Source organism: Monodelphis domestica, chromosome X (genome assembly GCF_027887165.1).
Source record: "Monodelphis domestica isolate mMonDom1 chromosome X, mMonDom1.pri, whole genome shotgun sequence".
In the NCBI taxonomy this organism is placed as follows: Eukaryota; Metazoa; Chordata; class Mammalia; order Didelphimorphia; family Didelphidae; genus Monodelphis; species Monodelphis domestica.
In genome coordinates this window covers 50,958,966-50,980,732 of record NC_077235.1, presented here as the reverse complement: position 1 = coordinate 50,980,732, position 21,767 = coordinate 50,958,966, and the positions used below count along the sequence as shown (strand labels likewise).

The window sequence follows — 21,767 nt, the reverse complement described above, 5'->3', positions numbered from 1 at the left end:
TACACACTGATTCCTTATGGGGGCTATCTGTTTGGTGATGGAAAAGTTTGCTTAGTCAAAAAAATTGGAGTTTGACATTCAGGAAATGACAGGCATTTGTATAATACGATTGATGTGCCAACCCTAACATTTTCACTGCACGCATAGAGCTAGAATAACTATGAGAAAATTTGTCTCATCCCACATAAATTTCATGATCTTTTAATGAAACATTAGTTAGCTCTGTGAAACCCCCAAATGATGCTCAGGTATTTTAATGTCTGTGTCGGTGTGAATTTATTATTCGAAAGTACTTCTTTTGCAGTGAACAAAACCCTGTCATTGTAACTTGAGGGGAATACACCCCCCCACACACATATACACTCACATAGCACCTACACACAGGGGTAATGATAGCTCATGGTTATATCTTACATTACTGTTTACAAAACACTTTTGATATATTATCAGGTTTGATCTTCACAACAGCCCAAGGAGGGAGGTACTATTAAAATTTCCATTTTATAGGTAAGATTGAGGCCTCTGAAGCTTAAGTGGCTTGTCCAAGATCACACAGTAAATAAATGTCTAAGGAGGATACTCAAATATGTTGCTCCCTTTTCTTTTCACATAGTCAACCCATAAATTTAGATCCTTATTACCTCTTACCTTAATTGCAATAACTTTCTCATAAGTCTCCTTACTAAAATGCTTTTCCTAAAGCATAGATCTGATTATGTCACTCTCCTAGAAGCTTCATGAACATCCCTGTTATTTCTAAGATCAAATACCAACTTCTCTACTTGGCATTGAACCCTTTCCAACTTGGAGCCACCCTCCCCCTTCTAGCTTATATTATACATTATTCTCCTCTATATACTGTATAGGCCAGCCATACTGATTTTCTTGTAGTTCCTCACATATGACACTTGACCTCCCATCTTCATACCTCTGTACAAGCCTTCCCTCATGACTGAAAGCTCTTCTTTCCTTCACTGACTGGATCTGGTTTACTACAAGACCCAGCTAAAGCACCATTTTCTGCATGAAACTTTCCAGGGCCCCAAGCTGCTAATGCTTCCCCCTAGAAGGTTACCTTTTATCTTCTTTGGTTATGTATTTTAAACATTTATTCTAAAATCATATCAACTACTAGACAGCATTTTGTTTATTCTGGAAAGATGAAGCTCAGTAATAGAACAATCCTAAAACTGTAAACCCTAGAACAATGATGGTGAACCCTTTAGAACCAGAGTGCCAGGCCCTTTCCCCAGACTGAGTGCTGTGCCTACCCCCTCCCATCAGAGACAACTTGTCATGCCTCTTCCCCCATGAGTGCTGGGCATGCTCTGCCCCCTTACCCCACACAAGGGAGAGAGAAAGTGCTCCCATTGGGCTGCTGGGCAGAGGGGTGGGTAAAGTGAGGAATGTCCTCAGTGAGTATAGAGAGGGGGAGAAGAATGGCCCAAGCGCTCTGCTCCACTCTAGCTCTACTGCCTGTGCCCTCCCATTGGCTGCTGGGCAGAGGGGTGAGGGATGTGAAAAAATGTCATCAGACACGGTGGAGAGGGGGAGGGAAGCAGCTCTGCCCAAGTCCTCCTGCCTTTCTCGTAACGAATGGGGGGTATGTGTGTCCACAGAGAATGTTCTGTGCCATCTTTGGCACCCATGCCATAGGTTTGCCATCACTGCCCTAGAACCATCTATAAGTTCTGGCCATGTCTTTCTTCTAAACAGTCATTACACTTGGTGAAAACTGCCTTTTAAAGATGGAAAGGGGAAGTCAACTGAAGAAAGTAGGCCTTGCTTTTTTTCCCAAATGAAATATAAGAAGGTATCTTCAGCAGATAGAAATGTACTATTTTTTTCCTTATTATCAATAGTGCCACTATGAACATTTTTATATATTTTAGAACCTATGTGGTAAACTTTGATAGCATAGAGACACACACATTCTCTTCTCAATTAAAATATAAGCCCCGAGTGTGGGACTTCCGGTCAAGATGGCGGCTTAGAGAAATCTAAAGTTCAGATTTCCGGAAACCCTTCCCTACCGATCTCAAAATATTTGCTCCATTCATAAGCAGAGGATAAACTGTGGGAGTAGAAACACCGAGGAAAAGCAACTGCTTGAATACAGCGGTTGAGGGGACATGACAGAGGAGAGACTCTAAATGAACACTCTAATGCAAATATTATCAACATAGCAATGGGTTCAAATCAAGAAAACATGTAATGCCCAGTGGATTTACACATCGGCTATGGGGGGTGGGGAGGAAAAGAAAATGATCTATGTCTTTAATGAATAATGCTTGGAAATGATCAAATAAAATAAAATAAAAATAAAATATAAGCCCCTTGAAGGCAGGGATTACTTTGCTTTTGTCTTTGTATTCCCAGTTTCTAACACAGATCACAGCACTTATTAGGTTCAAAAGAAGTTCTTATTGTTTGATTCCTAGCTCCAAGTTGGAATTTTCAGGTGTTAGCCTGGATCTGCTAAAGGTTTTTTTCATTTGAATAAGTTTATTTAGTCAATTTAGAACATTATTCCTTGGTTACAATAATCACATTATTTCCCTCCCTCCCCTCCACCCACTCTTCCCGCAGCCAATGTGTAATTTCATTGGGTATTACATGTGTCCTTGATCAGAACCCATTTCCATGTTGTTGTTTGCACTAGGGTATTCATTTAGAGTCTCCATCCCCAACAATATGCCTTCAACCCATGTATTCAAGCAGTTGTTTTTCTTTGGTGTTTTTACTCCCACAGTGTTTCCTCTGGATGTGCATAGTGGTTTTTCTCGTAGGTTCCTCCGAGTTGTTCCTGCTAAAGGTTTGATATTCCTTCATACAATCTATTCTTTAATACTCTGATGATTTGTGGTTTCAGTTAGTGAGTACTCCCTCCACTGATGCAGGTCCTAACCCCTCCAAATTTGAACTGACAATTTCAGTAGTTGCTATGGCCAAATAAAATTAATCACCCAGTAACCCCTTCAAAGTTAGCCTTCAAAGCTAGTCTTCTGACAAGAGATCCACAGTCTTTTTCTGGGTCCATCCTTGAAGCTTCTCAAGCTGGGTAGGGCCCTTCAGGGTTGACATTGTCTTTGTCACTTCCATGCTCTGGAGAGGGCATCTGTGGGGGACTTCAGCACAAGACAAACAGTTCAAGACCATTAAACCTGAAGAAAGCAAAATTTGATTGGGAACTCAATTCTATACTTGAAAAATAATAAATTCTTAACAAACAACCAAAGCACAGAGTTAGCAAACCAGCAGACTCTGAGTCGAAGAAAATCATTTTAGAATTCATACTATCCTCTTATATGACTGAAAAGTGACAAAGAGGCTTTCTGTGTGAAAGTTTGCCCCAATCTACAGTGTTTTGCCTGCACATCATTAATGGACTGTGACCCCCTTCCCCTTAACCCCTGAAATCTCAAGGTCCTATGTAACATTGTTGGGGTGACTGCTTAGGACATAAATAAAATAGCCAGTTATGATTGGACTTTGAACTCTTGGTATGAATTTGCACCATAGTGTTGACAATATATATAAAAACACAGTTCCTATGGAACTAACTGGTCCTTGGAATGTTGTTTTACCTAATGTTATACTCTCACTGGACTGATAAATGTTCTAGAAAGTGAAATTGGTTCCATGAACATTTACTTGCACTAGTTATTTTTTTCTATGCGATATATGAGTATTGCTTCTTCCAGAACTAGCTTTTGAAATCTCACCCCTAAATATAAGCAAGAATTCTGTTCCCATCTTCAAGGTATCACGCAATCTGATTTGAGTCATTGGACCATTAAACATCTGAGGTTGAAGGGGTCTTATAAGGAAATTAACTATTTCAGACTCCTTATTTAACTGATCAGAAAAGTGGAAGTGACTTGGGCAAGATCACATCTATAGTTACTGAGGGAGGTAGGAATAGAATCTAGACCTCCTGAATTCTTGGCTAGTTTTAGAAAGAATCTTGGAGAATAACTTGGGGTCAGGAACATCTAAATTCAAGATCAGACTCAAGCACTTACTATCTGTATAATCCTGAGCAAACTTAATTGGTTTGTCTCAATTTCTTCCTTGTAAAATGGAGGTAATAATAGCACCTACCTCAAAGATTGTAAGAATCAAATGAGACAATATTTGTAAAGCATTTTGTGAGCCTTAAAGTGCTATATAAACGCTGCTGCTGCTGCTGCTGCTACTACTACTACTACTACCACTACTACTACTACTACTACTACTACTACTACTACTACTACTACTACTACTACTACTACTACTACGTGTTGTAACATGATATATTTTAGATTTAAAGTCACTTGTGGCTAAGACAGGATCTGTATACCTGCTTTTATAAAAAGCTTAGCACATCCTCATGTACATTTAAATGTTGTAATCATGATGGTAATTAATGTACATAATTAATTTAGATTCATATATTTTGCTTATGAATGCAGTTTACTTGGAATACTAAACTTTTAGCTTTTTGAAAATTCTCTCTTCATAAGATCACAGATTTTGAATTGCAAAAGACATTAAAGAGTATTAAGTCCTGCCCCCTCAGAAAACTGAGGCCATGAAGAATTAAGACATCTGTACAGGTTCACATCAGTAGAATTTGAACTCAGGTCTTCCTGACTGAATCATTATTCCACACCACCTCTTAACCACAAAGATGTTATCAACAATTTTGACAAATGCAAAGATGGTATACTGTTGAATTTTCAGCTGGCACAAAGTTAGGTGAGATGGCTAACATAATGGATGATTGAGTCAAAATCCACAGAAATCTAAAATCCACATTGAAACACCAGGCTGAATCTAAGAAGGTGAAACTGAATATGGATAAATGTAAAATCTTATGTTCAGGTTCAAAAAGCAAATAGCACAAGTCAAATATGGGGAAAGTTATAGTTAGGAGCAAGGATATGAAGTGCTCTAAATGCTAAGAGGCCTTTGTATTTTATCCTGGAGGTTATAGGAAGCCTCTGGAGCTCACTGAGCAGAGGGGAACATAGTCAGACTTATGCTTTGAAAAATCACATTGGCAGTGGAGTAGAGGATGGATGGAAAGGAGATAGACTTGAATTAGAAGACTACTTACTGTAGTAGTACAAGCAAGAGGCTAAGATGTGTGCTAGGGTTGTGGCAATGTGAGCAGAGAAAAGGGTTTGACAAAAATGAAGGAAATGACAAGATATAATAGGGGACTGAATATGTAGGGTCAGTGAGAAGTAGGAATAGAATATAACATCAAGTTGTTGTGCAGTGTTGGAAAAGATAGTTTCAATTGGATGAAGAATTCATAATTAATCAATCCAGATTGTGAAGAGTTTAGAAGGCTGTGAGAAGAGAGGAAGTGGAGACATCAATTATAGATGACTTTCTCAAGGAGTTCACCCATGAAAGGGAGAAGAGATATGAGATGATAGCAAGTGGGGATGGTAGGATAAAATGAGAGATTTTTAAAGGATGGAGGTGATGTAGCATATTTGTAGGCAGAGGGTAAAGATCCAGAAGATATAGGTAGAGATTGAAGAGAGGAGAGAAAATGGGGATAGAAGAGGAGGCAATCTGTTGAAGATGGGGAGCAATGGGATCAAAGGTGTGTGTAAAATGATTTGCCTTGTCAAGGACAGGGGCCATCTCTTCATGTGACACAGACATGAAGATCAAGTGGATAAAGATAATGGAGGAAGGTATCTTGAGTCATATGAGATGAGTAGGAGGGGAGGAAAAGGAGCTCTCATCATGTGGTTTCTAGTTTTTCAGCTGTGAATATGGTGGTAGAGATGGGTTATCAGGAACATCTTGAGAAGAGCCAAAAAGGTACAATACAGCCACTCTTCAGAATGGGGTATCAATGAAGGATTAGGTTTATTTTGCTTGGACCCAGAGGGCAGAACTAGTAGCTATTGGTGGAAGATGCAGAGAGGCAGATTTCAGCTCCATTAAAAAACCAAAACCAAAACCAAAAATTGCCTAATAATTAGGATCATCCCAGAAGAGAATGGGTAAGATTGGGCAGTAGTAAGCTTCTCTTCCCCAAAGATTTTCAGATGAAGACTAGATGCTCACTTGTTGGGGTCACTGGGTCTTCCCCTCTGGCTCTGCCCCCTTCCCCCACCTTATAAGTCTTACTCAAGTTTGGGTGGTGCTCCATGCTTTCTGGAATCCCTTATAACTCTGAGCTATGGTGAGATGAAATCTAAGGAGAATACTGCTTGATTTTTCACCATGAATTAAATAGATGAACTGTAAAGTTTTGAGTAAAGCCAAATATTTCCCATTAATTTCCACTTAAAACCCCCACATTTTTTGAAAATCCACTTAAGAATCTTTACTTTCATTTCAAAATCGTTGTTATCTTAGTCATTTAACCTCTATATCTCTTCTCTGGAAAGAAATCAGTCAAAGGGACAATCAATCCACATGATCTTTGCAGGCTCGTTAAAAGCTCACAGGACATTAAGAAACAGTTAATTCTCATTTCAGTGAAGTCCAAACTGATTCTTAGGCACTTGGCTGTTTAAGTAGCTACCCTCTTTGTGCCATTTGCTCCAGGTATTCAGCCAAACTAATTACCTGGAAAAGCCATTTGGAGAAGCTTTTTCAAATAGTGTCAGTGCAAGCAGTAATAATTTTCATTCTGGCAATAATGGTATTGCTACTATTTGGAGGAGAGAGAAAAATTTGAAAGAGTTCTCTTCTTTCTTGTCCCCTACTCTGTGCCCTTCCACCTCTAGAAGCCCTGGGCTGAACTGGAGAACAGGTTCCCTGGGTCAAACAGCCCCGAGAAATCTGCACAATTGGTGTGGACAAATACTCTAAGGAGTGACTTCTTTGTAGGGCCTTCAAGAAATGGGAAGCTGGCTCCATAGTCAGTCATTGCTACTTCTGGACAGTGGCTTTGGGAGATGAGAATATTGATTTAATAGTAATTTCTGTTTCAGCAAGCAGTCTTTTTGTTCTCATCTGATTTCCTAGTTTATACAGCTGGAATAGTTTGTCTTAGGACTTATAAGGGAGAAAAATTTTACCTATCTCCTTCCCTTCCTTCTCTGTCCCACTGAAGAATTAGAGGGCATTAGGTCATAGAGCAGTTAACCTTTAAAAGGAGTCTATTCTGCTCCAGGATGTAGTACAAGATGTAGAGCTCTCTATTAATCCATCCCATCTGACTTTAAAAAATGAAATGTTTTGTTCATTAAGTAAAATAAAACGAGGAATTATTTATTAAACACTTAACATAAATAACAATACAACAAACTAAATTTGCTTAGTAACCAATTACATTAATTTGTTTCAGCATATAAAGCCGTTATTTCCTTTTTTCTGTCTTTCCCCCTAAATTTCCTTGAAGATTATTTGTTCATCCACTTTCATTTATTTTTCTTTTCATGTAGTCAGTTAGTGTATAATCTGCTCTTTAGCTTTTCTTTTTTCTCCTACTTTGCATTATTTCACAAAACTTTTTCTAGATTTCTTCATAGTTAATCTAAATTGAATTATAGTATTTCTATTATATTCATATACCAGAAGTAGTAGTAATAGTATTAACAATAGCTAATATTTATATAGTACCTACTATGTGTGCCAGACACTGTTCTAAGCAGCTTTTCCATCATTTTCTCGTTTGGCTCCTACAACAATCCTAGGAGGTAGGTACAGTTATTTTTTCCCCATTTTACAGTTGAGGAAGCTGAGATCAAGAGAGGTTAAATGACTTGCTCAGGGGCACACAGTTATTAAGTGTCAGAGGCCAGATTTGAACTCAGGTCTCCTTGATTCTGGATTAGGACTCTATCCACTGTGCCACCTAGCTGCTCCTATTGTTGGACATCTAGCTTGCTTCCAGTCTTTTGTTTTGTTTTTGGTCTACTATGATGCTATGAAAATTTTTGAACCGATATGTTGTTACATTTATTTAGTTCGAGAATACTTTCAGAGTATATTCCCAATAACAAACGATCATATCAATAGCCTATCCTTTTCTACCAATGCACATACAATAGATTTTGTCTTTTAAAAAGTAGATTCACCAGCCACAGAAGCCCTTTTTGTTGACGTCCTTATTTATATTAAACTAAAAATACACCAGAGCAGTCAGTGTGCATTGTAGTTTGGCACATCCATAGTGTGTTTAATTTATTGGAGTGTAAGGAGTTATTTTATGGAAAGGAGCTTTGTTTATTAGACTGGCACAGAGACATTGAGAACACAGTTTGATTTTTCTTTTCTTCAAGCTTAAATCTGTTTCATTTCAACTTCCACTCATTGCTCCAACTTTTGCCTTTGTGGCCAAGCAGAGCAGGCCTGATCCCTCTCCTATACAATAGCTTATTAAATACCCGAAGACAGTTTCATATCTCCTTTCTTTCCTCTCGCCTCAAGAGCCTCAGCTCCTTCAATAGATCCTCTAATGGAATACATTTGCCCTTCTCTATTCTGGTTGCCATGCTTGAGATATGCTCCAGCTTATCAATATCCTTTATAAACTTTGATGCCTCCAACTGAGCACATACCAGAAGTGGTCTAACATAGTGGGTCTATTATGCCCTTGTCAGTGCATATAGTTCTGTGCCTGGAGTCAGTAAGACCTGAGTTCAAATCTGGATCCAGGATACTAGTTGTGTGACCCTGGGCAAGTCACTTAATAACTATCTACCTCAGTTTTCCCAATTGTAAAATAGAGATAACAATAGCAACTACCTTGTAGGGTTAGGAAAACCAAATGAGATATTTATTAAGATTTTAGCACTGGGCCTGGCACATAGTGCTTTTCTTCTCTCTTGCCCTCTTACATCACACTTGCCCCTTTCTCTCCCTTCTTTTTTTCTTCTTCTTCCCTTCCTTCTTTTTTTGTTCATTCATTAGTTCCTTCCTTCCACCACACATCTTTTTATGCAACCCAAGGTCACTTTAGCTTTTTGGCCATTACACCACGTCACTGACTTGTATTGAGCTTACATTCCACTCAAAACAAAATTGCAGCATTTAGAAGAGACAGTCTTGTCTAGGGCTCAGGAGTACCAATATACCTAACACTCTTAGAAAGGGGACCTATTCATCACCCATATTTACTGTACCTTAGAAAGGATGGCTTGCTCAAAGGAATAGGTGTGCTGGAGGCATATGTCATTTAAAATTCCCCACTAAGTACAATAAATGAATTAAACTAAATCCCTTTCACACCTCCACATGAAAATATAACATAGAATATATTTACTACTTAAACTTTGCTGCAATTTAATTTGAGCTTTCATTGATTTCATTTAATAGAGAGATTACATAATCAGGAAGTTCGTAACAACTGAAAATACTAAGTATGTTCTTCAACCATCAGGGCATTTTGGTAATATCTAGTAATGAAGGGAGATTCTCATTTAATTGAATTGGAAATGCAACATATATTAGCTAAAGAAACTTAATCAGTGTGATCACATTAAAATGGGCCACCCTGATTAAGTCACTTGCAAACACTCTGCAATTATCATAGAGACTTGCAGTGTTAATGATTTAAACCCAGGTTTCTTCTCATGAGACCCAGACTTGGAGTTTTATGCCAGACAATTAAAAACTCCATTCTTTATTTCAAAAGATGTTACAAACCCAATTATTGGTATCAGTGTGGAGGGTATTATGGAAAAGAGTTACTTTTCTTTTGGGGGGGAAGCTGGCCTCTTGGCTCTTGGGACTGGGAATGAAGTTTGGCAGTGGGCAAATAGCCATTTCAAATATCAGCTAGGGAGTGCATGGTCTTCTGTTCTCTCTGCCTTGCTTGGTTTCACAAGCCATGGTATATGAATGCAATGGAACATTACTGGAGCCATAAGGAATGATGAACACGAAGAATTCAAGAGAAACCAGGGAAACTTTTCAGGAAATGGTACTGCGAGAAGAAAGCAAGAGCAAACATAAAATAAAGCAATCCACACACAATGGCTGCTGCTAAATGCGTAAAGGCAACTGAACTCAGGTCAAAGATGATGGATGACCTGCATACCATGCTACTAATGGCCAAGGATACATTCATCCTTTCTGTAAGCGATGGCTAAACTCCTGAATCCCAAAGTATTCTATGTTGCACTCATGCTATTAGGCAGTTTTGCTGAAGCTATTTTCAGAGGATGTACTTTGGTACTTTGTGGAGAGGTTTGTTTCAGTGTGGGTTGGGAAATGTCTGTTGTTTAAAGCAAAATGTATCTATCCAAGGAACAAATGGCATTTCTACCACTAGGATTTAATCAGCCCTGAGTAGCTGATAAAGAAGGGTGGTGGGGTGTCTTATGGTAGATTCATTCTACCTTCTGAGCCACCAGTCTTATCTGACCACATCTTTTTTTGGATATTTTAGACTAGATGTTCTATAGGCATTCCAAACTCAGCATATCCAAACTAGAACTCTTTAGATTTTCCTGGCTTATCATCTATGGCACCACAATCATCAATGTCATCTTCAATACCTCACTCTCATCAAAATATTGAATCAGTTGCCATATTGGCATCTTGTCTCCACCTACACAGGCATTACCCTTGGTCAGGCACTCATCACCTCCGGCCTGCATTACTCTAATAGCCTCCATTTTGGTCTTCCTACCTTAAGCTTCAGTCTCTACTGCATTCTATCCTCCATACATCTCCCATAGTGATTTTACTCAAGCATAGGCTTGACCATGTCAACCTCCTTACTCAAGAAACTGCAGTGGCTTTTAGGACATTCAGGACCAAATATAAAATCCTCTGTCATTCATGACTTCACTCTCTGACTTCACGACCTGGCCCTTTCAAGGGGCCTTTCATTCTTTTTTAAGCCTTTTTTTTTCCATTGTACTCCCCTCAACACATTCCACCATGAAGACATATTGGCTTACAGACACTCCATCTCCCATCTTTTATCAGCTATTTCCCAGGCCTGCTATGTCCTACCTCCTCATATCTGCCTTTTGGAATCTTTGGCATCCTTCAAAACTCAGTTTAAGGGTCACCTCCTACAAAAGACCTTTATTTCTTTCTCCCCATGTACTCTACACACAAAGTTACCCTTTCTTCCTTTTGCACGTATTCTGTATATATTTAAATACTAACTGTTGTTTTCCCCATTAGATTGCCTACTCCTCAAGGGAAGGGGCTGTTTTACTTCTGCTTTGTAAACCCAGCACTTAGCATAGTGCATGGCACATAGTAGGTGCTGTCTCAGACATGTAGTAGCTCGATAATTCAGGAGTAGTAACTGAAACACTCTCTGTATCAGTTTCTTATTTGCATACTGACAGAGTTTGATTCAGTGGGCTCTAAGAGCCCTTCTAGCCCTAACTCTATGCTCCCATGGTTGTTTCTTCTAATAGGAATTGAAAAATAAGAGAACTGAGCTGGTGTTAAGTCATCTTCCTAGGGTGCCTTGGCCTCCCCATGGCCTAATCTTATCAGAGTCCACCACAGGTGGAGCTAAGAAGACTGTTTTTTAAATTCTCTTCTTCTGACAGGGGATGAATTGGTATTTCCTTTGCTTACTTCTGCAGTGGTGCTTCAGACCTTTGGACATACCAGTTTGATGGAACAGTAAAGAACGAGCTGGTCTAAAGTTAACCTGGTGAGTTAGTCCATGTGTCACATATGCCATGACTATAGCTTGTATTTAAATGTAAGTCCACTTACTTTCAATATACATACACACAATTTTATAGGGTCAGACCTAGGTCTGTGGGGCAGGAAACAGGTATGTGGGCATAAGTACCTGGGGAAGATGACATACTTCTCTGTTCGATAATAGGCTCTGTTGACTGGTTTCTCAAATACCAGAATCACCTACCAAATGTACTTTGTTTAAGGTAACACTGAAAAAGCTTCAAGTTCAAGGAGATATTTTTTAGAAAATATAGCCAAGTCCCGTTAATCTTTCCCCATATTGAATTACAGAGCATTCATTTTTATGCCCTTGTACTGAGGTAAAACAAGAAAAGTGATGGCCTATTCGATGGTCTTTGGAGCAGCAATATTTTTGCTTTCTTGCTTTTCTTACTACAAAATCTTGACCAGCAAGTATTTATGAAACACTGCCTATATTCAAAGAATACAGTTGTGCTTAAGACAGACCCCTGCCCTCAAGATGCTTATAGTCTAGCCAGGGAAATGACATAAATAATTTAAATGTTTGTCAACAATAAGAGTTAAGATAATAAGATAATAGTTCAAGAAGCCACTAGAAAAGTCAGTTAATGTACTAGAATTCTATCCTAGTAGAATGTAAGATTCTTGAGGGCTGGGACTGTTTTTATTTCCATATCTCCACAGCCTAGCATGGTGCAATGCCTTACAAGTAGTAAGTGACTTAATAAATGTTGGTTGAATTGGATTGACACTTAAATAATATGTGTAAGAACTATAGACCCTCAGAAGACAGCATCTCAAATCCCATGGGCTTAGTCTAGTCAGGCTTTAGGGTTGGGCCTTAGAAAGAAGAAGAGAGGTGAAAAGAAAGCATCCTAAGTGTGATCAAAAGCCTCTTGTTGATAAAGTATAATGTGTGTCTGGGGAACATCTAGGATACCAATTTGGCATAAACTTGGGGTTTGGGAAGGTGAATTGTTGGAGATAAGACTGGAAGGCAGTGTCCCTCTAATACAATACAACAGTTGGTCAAAGATTTAAGAATTTCAATGCAAACATATACAGCATTTGGTAAGGGATTTAAGAATTACAAAGCAAACATTTATAGGATTATATAAAATACCTAAAATGAATACAAATCAGGAACAGCTTGTGGGTATTTTCATGTTGGTATTTAAATAAATAATGTAGACTTTGGACTAAGTACCTAGCAGCACATTTTGGTGGAGCTGATAGCTGAAAAACTGGATAATCTCTTCCCTGCTGAAGGCCCACCCTGTCTTTTGCTGTACTTTTCATTACAGTAGAGCACACACCACTGGCTTAAGGAAATCCTGAAGAAAGAGTAGATATTCATTTAGTCTTCTCAACAACAGCCAATTTGCTACCATCACTCAAAAATGGCAATGCTTTTTTCCCCCGAGTATTTAGGGCTCAGGACCAGTTTAGGACTTAATCTCGGCTAACTATCGGCTGGCAATCTGGTCCCACTCAACTGTCTAGTGTGATTTGGGAATGCAAAGTGCTTGTTTTTATTTGGATGCCCTTCGGAGATAGAAAGGACAGCCACCATATTGCAGAATAATCATAGTGTCTTTTACCTTTTGTGAGCTGAAAAGCTAGCCAGATGAGCACTGATTGATAAAGGATGTTCCCTTTGTGTATATGTATATGCACATACACTACACAGTCTACACACACACACACACACATATACTCGCCTGAATAATATTTCCCAAATTTAGGTCTGCCATGGTACTAACTTCCTGCCACAAAAGCTACAGTAGATCCCTATGGCCTCTTAGCTAAAATATAAACTTCTGTTTCATATCTAAGGCTCTTTGCATTCTGGCTCCAAGCCTACCTGTCTAGACTTATTTCCCATGATTCCTCTTCACATACCATACATTTCTGCCCAACTGGCCTCCTTGTTGTTTGCCATCAGTGGCATTCCATCTGCCATCTCCATACCCTCACTTTTCATCTTCTCCAGCTTTCTTTAAAGCTCAGCTGGTATCACCTCTTGTGTCTAGAATTCAATCTCCTGCAGTATACCAGGTTCTATGGTCATTCTAGAAATAAGGATGAAGATCAGTCCAGCATTTGTTTATTTTTCCCAAGGGAAAAACTTTTCTAGGAAATTATATAACTGAGACTGGATCTGAGACCTGAAATTCATGTCACTTATAAGGTGAATTTTTAAATTTTAAATTAAAACTAAATTTAAATTTTAAGTTCTGAATTTTTAATATTGATAATAATATTTCATGATTCTTTTTTAAATCAATTAATTTTTTATTTTAGAAAATTTTATTTAATTAGTCAATTTAGACTATTTTTCCTTGGTTACAAGAATCGTGTTCCCCCACTCCCTCCCATAGCTGACATGTAATTTCATTGGGTTTTACATGTGTCCTTGATCAGAACCTATTTCCATGTTGTTGATGTTTGCATTAGGATGTTCATTTACATCCCCAATCATATCCCCCTCAACCCATGTAATCAAACAGTTGTTTTTCTTCTGTGTTTCTGCTCCCACAGTTTTTCCTCTGAATATGGATAGTGTTCTTTCTTGTAGATCCCTCTGAGTTGTTCAGGATCACTGCATTGCCACTAATGGAGAAGTCCATTACATTCGATTATACCACAGTGTATCAATCTCTGTGTACAATGTTCTGCTTCTACTCCTTCCACTCTGCATCAATTCCTGGAGGTTGTTCCAGTCTCCATGGAATTCCTCCACTTTATTATTTCTTTTAGCACAAGAGTATTCCATCACCAACATATACCACAATTTGTTCAGCCATTCCCCAATTGATGGGCATCTCCTCATTTTCCATTTTTTTTTGCCACCACCAACAGCACAGCTATGAATATTCTTGTTCGTCTTTTTCCTTATTATCTCTTTGGGGTATAAATCCAGCAGTGCTATGACTGGATCAGACAGTCTTTTATCGCCCTTTGGGCATAGTTCCAAATTGCCCTCCAGAATGGCTGGATCAATTCACAACTCCACCAGCAACGAATTAATGTCCCAACTTTGCCACATCCCCTCCAACATTCATTACTTTCCTTTGCTGTCATGTTAGTCAATTTGTTAGGTGTCAGGTGGTACCTCAGAGTTATTTTAATTTGCATTTCTCTGATCATAAGAGATTTAGAACATGTGCTTATTAATAGTTTTGATTTCTTTATCTGAAAATTGCCTATTCATGTCCCTTGCCCATTTATCAATTGGGGAATGGCTTGATTTTTTTTTTGTACAATTGATTTAGCTCTTTATAAATTTGAGTAATTAGACCTTTGTCAGAGGTTTTTGTTATGAAGATTCCCCCCCAATATGTTGCTTTCTTTCTAATTTTTGGTTGCATTAGTTTTGTTTGTACAAAGTCTTTTTAATTTAATGTAATCAAAATTATTTGTTTTGTATTTTGTAATTTTTTCTAACTCATGCTTGGTCTTGAAATCTTTCCTTTACCATAGATCTAACAAGTATACTATTCTGTGTTCACCTAATTTACTTATAGTTTCCTTCTTTATATTCAAGTCATTCACCCATTCTGAGTTTATATTGGTATAGGGTGTAAGATGTTGATCTAAACCTAATCTCTCCCATACTGTTTTCCAGTTTTCCCAGCAGTTTTTGTCAAATGGTGGATTTTTGTCCCAAAAGTTGTATTTCATGATTCTTGGAGTTTAAATCTGTCCCCAGGCACTTACTAGTTGGGTGACACTGGACAAGTCACTTAATCCTATTTGCCTTAGTTTCCTCATCTGTAAAATGAGCTGGAGAAGGAAGTAGCAAACCACTATATCTTTGCCAAGATCCCTTAAATGGGATCATGAAGAGTCAGACATGGCTGAAACTGCTGAATAACAACCTTACAGGGCTAGTTGCAAGAAGAAGGAAAAGGACAGGAGTGTAACTTCTTGTGTGTGTGTGTGTGTGTGTGTGTGTGTGTGTATGTGTATATGTGTGTTTTGTCACTTTGGCTCATGCCAACACCTGTCCCTCAAGGTTTTCTAAAACTCTAGAATAAATATGTACATTCTTGGTTAATTTTAAAGAAAATACTACAGAGATATGGTCTAGTACAGTGATGGCAAACCTTTTAGAGGAATGCTGGACCCTGCACCCCCCCCCAGACTGAGTGCTGTGCTCCTCCCTGCCCTGTCTCTCCCCAGTTAGGGGAAGGAGGAAGTGCTCCCATTGGGTTGGTGAGCAGAGGGGTGGTTGATGTGAAAAAAATGTCCTCAGGCTCATAGAGAGGGAGAGGAGAACAGCTCTGCCTGAGTCTCTCTGCCTTTCTAGTAATTAACTCTGGGCTGAGGGTTGGGGGGAGGGTAGCACACATGGCTACAGAGAGTACTCTGTGTGCCATCTTTGGTACCCGTGCCATAGGTTCACCATTACTGGTGTAATATTACTCATTGCCACATCATTCTGGTGGTTCTGGCATTTTAAACAAGGACAGAGGGGATGAAGAGGTAGAGAGATTTCACAAACAAAAACACAGTTGAAGCCTGCCATTAAGGAAGGAAATAGCATAACTGTATTTGATGCTTCCACTGGCATAGAGCTGAGAGATCCTCCTATTTTACAGAGGAGGAAACTGCCCAGAGATATGAAGGAATTTAACCAAAGTCACAGTGGAGGTAAGTGGAAAGTCTGTATTCCAACTCAAGACCTCTGACTCTAAATCCAGTGCTCTTTCTATACCAGTCCTTTACTAGAAGAGATCGAAATATTAAGAACAGAGTCTTCATTTTGAGAACGTAGTAGCTGATAAAGTGTCTGGAGCAAATCCCCTCTCTTACCAGTGAAGGTGCTTATAACAAAGTCTAACCAATTGGTAGCATGACAGTGGAAAGGATGCCTGTTGACTATCTGTGCAGTATATTATAAAGGGACTGCTCATTAAGAGATGAGTTGGACTCTGTACCTGCTGAAGTCCCTTCTGAGTCTCAGATTCTGTGGTTCTGTGAGAGTCAGAGAGCACCTAGCAGTCCTTGATGGGTTCAAGTCTTCTAACTAATTACATCCCACAGTACTGAGAGACCTAGCATATGCAATTGCGGATTGATGTTTGAAAGATCATGAGAAACTAGACAAGGGCAAATGTCACAATTTTCAAAAAGTGAAGAGAATGGAAGTTGTAAACTACATAGACTAATGAGCTTTATACTTCAATTCCCAGGGAAATTCTTGAATGTGTTCTTAAAGATATGATGAGTGAACATTCTGAAAAGAAAAAGGGATGACAAATAGGCAGAATGGCTTCATTAATGCTAATAGGTCATTTTCTTTCTTTTTCTGGACAGGGATATTAGATTGTTGGACCAGGAGGATTCTATAGATAGAGTTTACTTAGATATTTGTGAAGCATTTGAAAAAAATCTTTCATGCTATTCTTGCAGACAAGAGAGTGAGATGTGGGTTATGAAATGTTTTAATGTCAACTTGGAGGGAGGTCTTCAATGCAGAGCCCCAGGATTCTAGGGTCAGCTTTATGTAATTTCACCCTTCTATCAGTGACTTGGATAAAGGTATAAATGGCAAGTTTATCAAATTCATGGGTGACATAAAGGTAGTAGGGGTAGTGACACACTGAAAGACAAAGTCAAGATGCCAAAAGGTCCAAAGGTCCTGGACAGGCTAGAACACTGGGCCATATAGCAAATAACATATCTGTTGGTGTTGTTCAGTCATTTCAGGCCTATTTGATTCTCCATGACCCCATGTCAGAGATATTGGAGTGGTTTACCATTTCCTTTTCTAGCTCATTTTATAGATGAGGAAACTGAGGCAAACTGGGTTAAGTGACTTGTCCAGGGTCACATACACAGCAAATAAGTGTCTGAGGCTGGATTTGAACTCAGAAGGGTTAAGTCTTCCAGACTCTTGTTCTGGTGCTCTATCTACTGTGCCACCTAGCTGCCCACATTGTTTAGCCATTCCTCAGTTGATGGCATCCCTTCAAGTTTCCAATTCTTTGCCATTACAAAAAGACCTGCTATAAATGTTTTTGTTCATATGGGTCCTTTTCCTCTTTCTTTGATCTTCTTGAGGTATTGGCCCAGCAGTGGTCCAAAAGTCTGCACAGTTTTATAGCCCTTTGCTCATAGCCATAAAGAAAAATTTCCTAGCAATTAGAGCTATTCTGCTGTGGAGTGGATTTCCTTAAAACACAATGTGGTGGGTTCCCCCAAAATGGAGGTCTCCAAGAAAGGCTGGATAGCAATTTGCCAGAGATGCTGCATAGGGGATTCTTGTTCAGGTATATGGATCACACTAGATGGCTGCTGGGGTCCTTTCCAACCCAGATTTCTGAAAGCATTTTCCAAACAGCAATGTTCTACCATGATGCTATAAAAGAGATTATAATGATATAAGCCCACAAGCTTAGGTCAAACAGAAAACACATACCTAGAGCCTTACATTACTTTCCCTCCTCTTAAAAACACAAATTTGCCCATTTTGCTCCTGCCAACAGCAACAAAATGTTCTTTTGTATGTATAGTTGATTTGTGAGGCCATATGCTCCTGACGGCTCTAATTTGAAGTCTGCCAGAGACAGGAAAAGTTAAGTCTGTTTGCCATGATGCAATTTTGGTCAAGACAGGTTGGAGCCAGTGCCTTGTCTCATAAGATGTGTGCTGACAGGGTAGGTCCAGGTCAAAATGATGAAATTGGCCAAGTTGGTTGTGGTGCCCCACCCCTTCTGTCTTGACTTTCTTTTCAGTGCCTCCCCTTGCCTGTGGCTCCTGTTCACATTAGGGTATTATAGCATCGCATCCTGGCAGAGACAGAAGATATCTTATAGTTTATATCATTCAGTATCTCTTTACATAGGTGGGGTATGAGAGGGCTAGTGGGGGTGGGGTGGGGAGTGACTTTCCCATGGTCTCACAATTAGAGAGTATTAAGATTTGAATTTGAACCTAGGTCTTCTGACACCAAATTCAGTATTCTCTCTAAATATAATACTAATAACTCCTGTTTGGCATTTAATGTGTTAGCCCTCTATGAAGTACATGAAATCTATAAGAGAATCCACAGGGAAACAGCAATGTTGAACGGAAAAGAATAAATCATTCATGGTGGAATTTCAAGTATCAGTGAGAGAGATGGGGTGTGGGAGAGGAGGATGGAGAAACCTCAGGGAAGCAAGCAAAACAATGCCCCTCTGTGCTGAGAGGAGAGAGCCATGCATGGTGGGATATATACACACAAACAGTTTGCATACAGAAGAGACTGCAGAAGTGCATCTTTGACCCAGAACCATAAAAAACAACTCATGGCAAGCAGCTTTAAATGTTTCCTCAAATCGTTTGGAGAAGAGACCCCAGGTTGCTGGCCCCATGGAGACATGGCAAACATGGCAGTTGGCCTGTTTAGGGGGAAAGCAGGCCCCCTAAAACACTGACCTTTGTGTAACAAGATGACAGGACCCTGACAGGATGCTGCTGGGGAGGCCAATTTTGGCCTGGGTAGCTGCTTACCTGGTATGGGGCTGTGGGGGAGCGCATCATTTATTTGCATCCTCCTAGTTTCACTAATTACTAACTAATGAGTTTCTATGTTGTTGAAAGAGGGAGTATGCTATCACAATGTTACAAAGAAATTTTATAGCTGCACAATCTTTTAAAATCTTTATATAGATATTTTGCCCTGTCTAAAGGTTTTAAGTGCTTTGAGACCAAAGCCCAGGTCATTCTGCATTAATCTAGCCTCTGTTTTTTTTTGCTAACCTATCCATTAATAAAGCAAAGGAAAAATAAAAATGAGGCATTACTATATTTCAGACTCAAGAAGTAAAGATAGTACCTAATCACAAAAGAGTCTAAAAATCAGTCAATCCACGATAATGAAGTGTCTGCTATGTGCTAGGCACAGAGGATACAACGATAGAGATGAAAAAAGCCTTACCCTCAAGGAACTTAAATTCTATTGGGGAGAAAGACAAGAAGTTGGTGGGGTTTTTTTGCTTGTTTTTCAGATTTTATTTAATACTTCAGGAATCTGTGATCCCTTCTGTATTAATCACCCTCACTCCACTGATAAAAGCTGCAATCCCTTTCTAACTTCATCCATTTTAGAGGATGTCATTAAGTTGTTGTGGCAAAAAGAGTCTTGGGAATCTTTTCGTGCCCCTCTTTCTAGCATGTGTGACATGAAGTCTGGTTTACTGCCTTAAGGAATAGCCTCTGACGAACCAGGATTATCATCCTAATGAAACTTAGGAGCAAGAGGTCAGTGATCTAGTTATCAACTCTGGGATGGCTGGATGAAAAGAATATTCCATTCACAGCCAGAGGAGTGGAGGTACAATTGCAGGCCTTTGCACTCACTACCCCAGGGGAATGGGAGCAAGTCACCTCAACAATTTGGACCTCCATTTTCTGCAATGAAGAGTACTGAATTTGGAATTAGGGCCTTGATTTGGGATTCCTTGCTTTGACAAATATCTACCCATAGGGCTTTGAGTAAGGTGTTATATATACCTCACTGGGTCTCAGTTTCTTCAGCTAGAGAATGAGAAGGTTGGAGTAGGTGACCTTTGAGATAGATCCCTTCCAGCTCTTATCAATAATCCTATGATCCTCTCGACTCAAAGAGGTGGTGCACTGGGTAGAGTTCTGGGCCTGGAGTCTAGAAGACTGGAGTTCAGATCTGGCCTTTAGATACTTATTACTTGTATGACCCTGGGCAAGTCACATAATTTTTGTTTGCCTCAGTTTCCTCATCTGCAAAATGGTACCTGCTTCCTAAGGTTGTTGTGAAGATCAAATGAGATAATAATGCACTTAACATAGTTACCTGGCACATAATAAGTGTTTAATAAATGTTTATTCCCTCTCTCCCTCTTGTGAAATGAAAATGAGGGGATAGGACCCCATTGTCTTTAAGGTTCCTCCAAGTACTAAGCAGCTAGGTGGTACAGTGAACAGAGAGCTAGAGACAGGAAGAACTGAGTTCAAATCTAGACCTTGGACTCTTGCTAGCCTTGTTACCCTGAACAATTCAATTAACCTCCAATTTCCTTAGATTTCCCAACTGTAAAATATGAATAATAATAGCAACTACCTCCTGGAATTATGGTGAGGCTCAAATGAGATCAAATTTATAATACTTATAAAGAACTTAGCTTAGAGAAATATATCTTCCTTCCTGCCTCCCTTTTTTCCTTCTTTCCTTCTTCCTTCCCTGTCTCTTCCTTCCTTCCATTAAATTCTTCAGTCACACTTTAAGTAGATCCATTACCACCTATACTCATTGCTTCATCATAATATCATAGACTCTATGAGTTAAAAGAAGCCAAAGCAACCACCTGGACCAACCCATCCCTGAAAAAGATTCCCCTCCAAAACGTCCCTGACAAGTGGTTATACCTTTAATGAGAGAGGAAATACACTTAATACTCCTAGTTTCTGCCATAAAAAGTTGTCAATATCAGTCTGTTTCTGAAATAGAGTATTTTGGAAGCATGTGTAAGTTCTTTGAATCAGCATCTATGACACACAAACCAGAATATTTAGTTAAGAATATATTAATCCCAGACTTTTAGCCATTTCCTACCTAGATGCAGCATCATTTTTGGTGCCATCTTAACCACAATTTCCCAGATCTACCAAGTGGGCCCTGCAAAGGGAGCTCATTGAGGTCTCTCATTCAGCAGAGACAGCAACGATGCTTTGCTGGCATCAGAAATAAAGAAAGTCAACTGCATCCCACTGACAAAACCAATCTATAGTTATCCTTAATTATCCATAAGGCCCTAATTGAATCAGTGCCCCATATTGCAGTTGGCAGTGCCCACCAGGCATGTATAAGATGCTGCCTCTGCAAACATGGGGTGTAAATAGACTTCTCTTGAGCAGCTTCTCTTACTGTATTTTGAAAGCATACACTTCTGATGAATCGGTGCTCATTTAGAAACATTCCATGATTCTATGTCTCAATTCCATTCCTTCATTTTGATTGGGCTGTTGGATGATAAATAATTTAAACGTGGCATCACTGCTCCGAGGTTTAGTCTTATCTCTTACCCATCGCTTTTTATATTCTCTAAGATAGCCGGCATTCTGCTTCCTCTGCGAACCTGAAATGGGATTCAGGAGGAAAACGGCAGCCAATAGATCTTCTACGTCGAGAACCC

General features: G+C 39.3%; 1 protein-coding gene and 1 long non-coding RNA gene across 4 annotated transcripts in view; one reads left to right on the top strand and one right to left on the bottom strand.

The window, feature by feature from the left end:
- HS6ST2 (heparan sulfate 6-O-sulfotransferase 2) overlaps window positions 1-21,767 on the bottom strand; it is a 276,995-nt gene that overhangs the window by 14,338 nt on the left and 240,890 nt on the right. The gene's annotated exons all lie outside the window — the stretch shown is intronic.
- The window catches only part of LOC107650323 (uncharacterized), a 232,650-nt gene that overhangs the window by 182,511 nt on the left and 28,372 nt on the right, over window positions 1-21,767 (top strand). For both annotated transcript variants that reach the window (XR_001625460.2, XR_001625461.2), the window contains one exon: window positions 11,520-11,590. This is a non-coding gene — a long non-coding RNA (uncharacterized LOC107650323). The remainder of the gene's footprint in view (window positions 1-11,519; window positions 11,591-21,767) is intronic.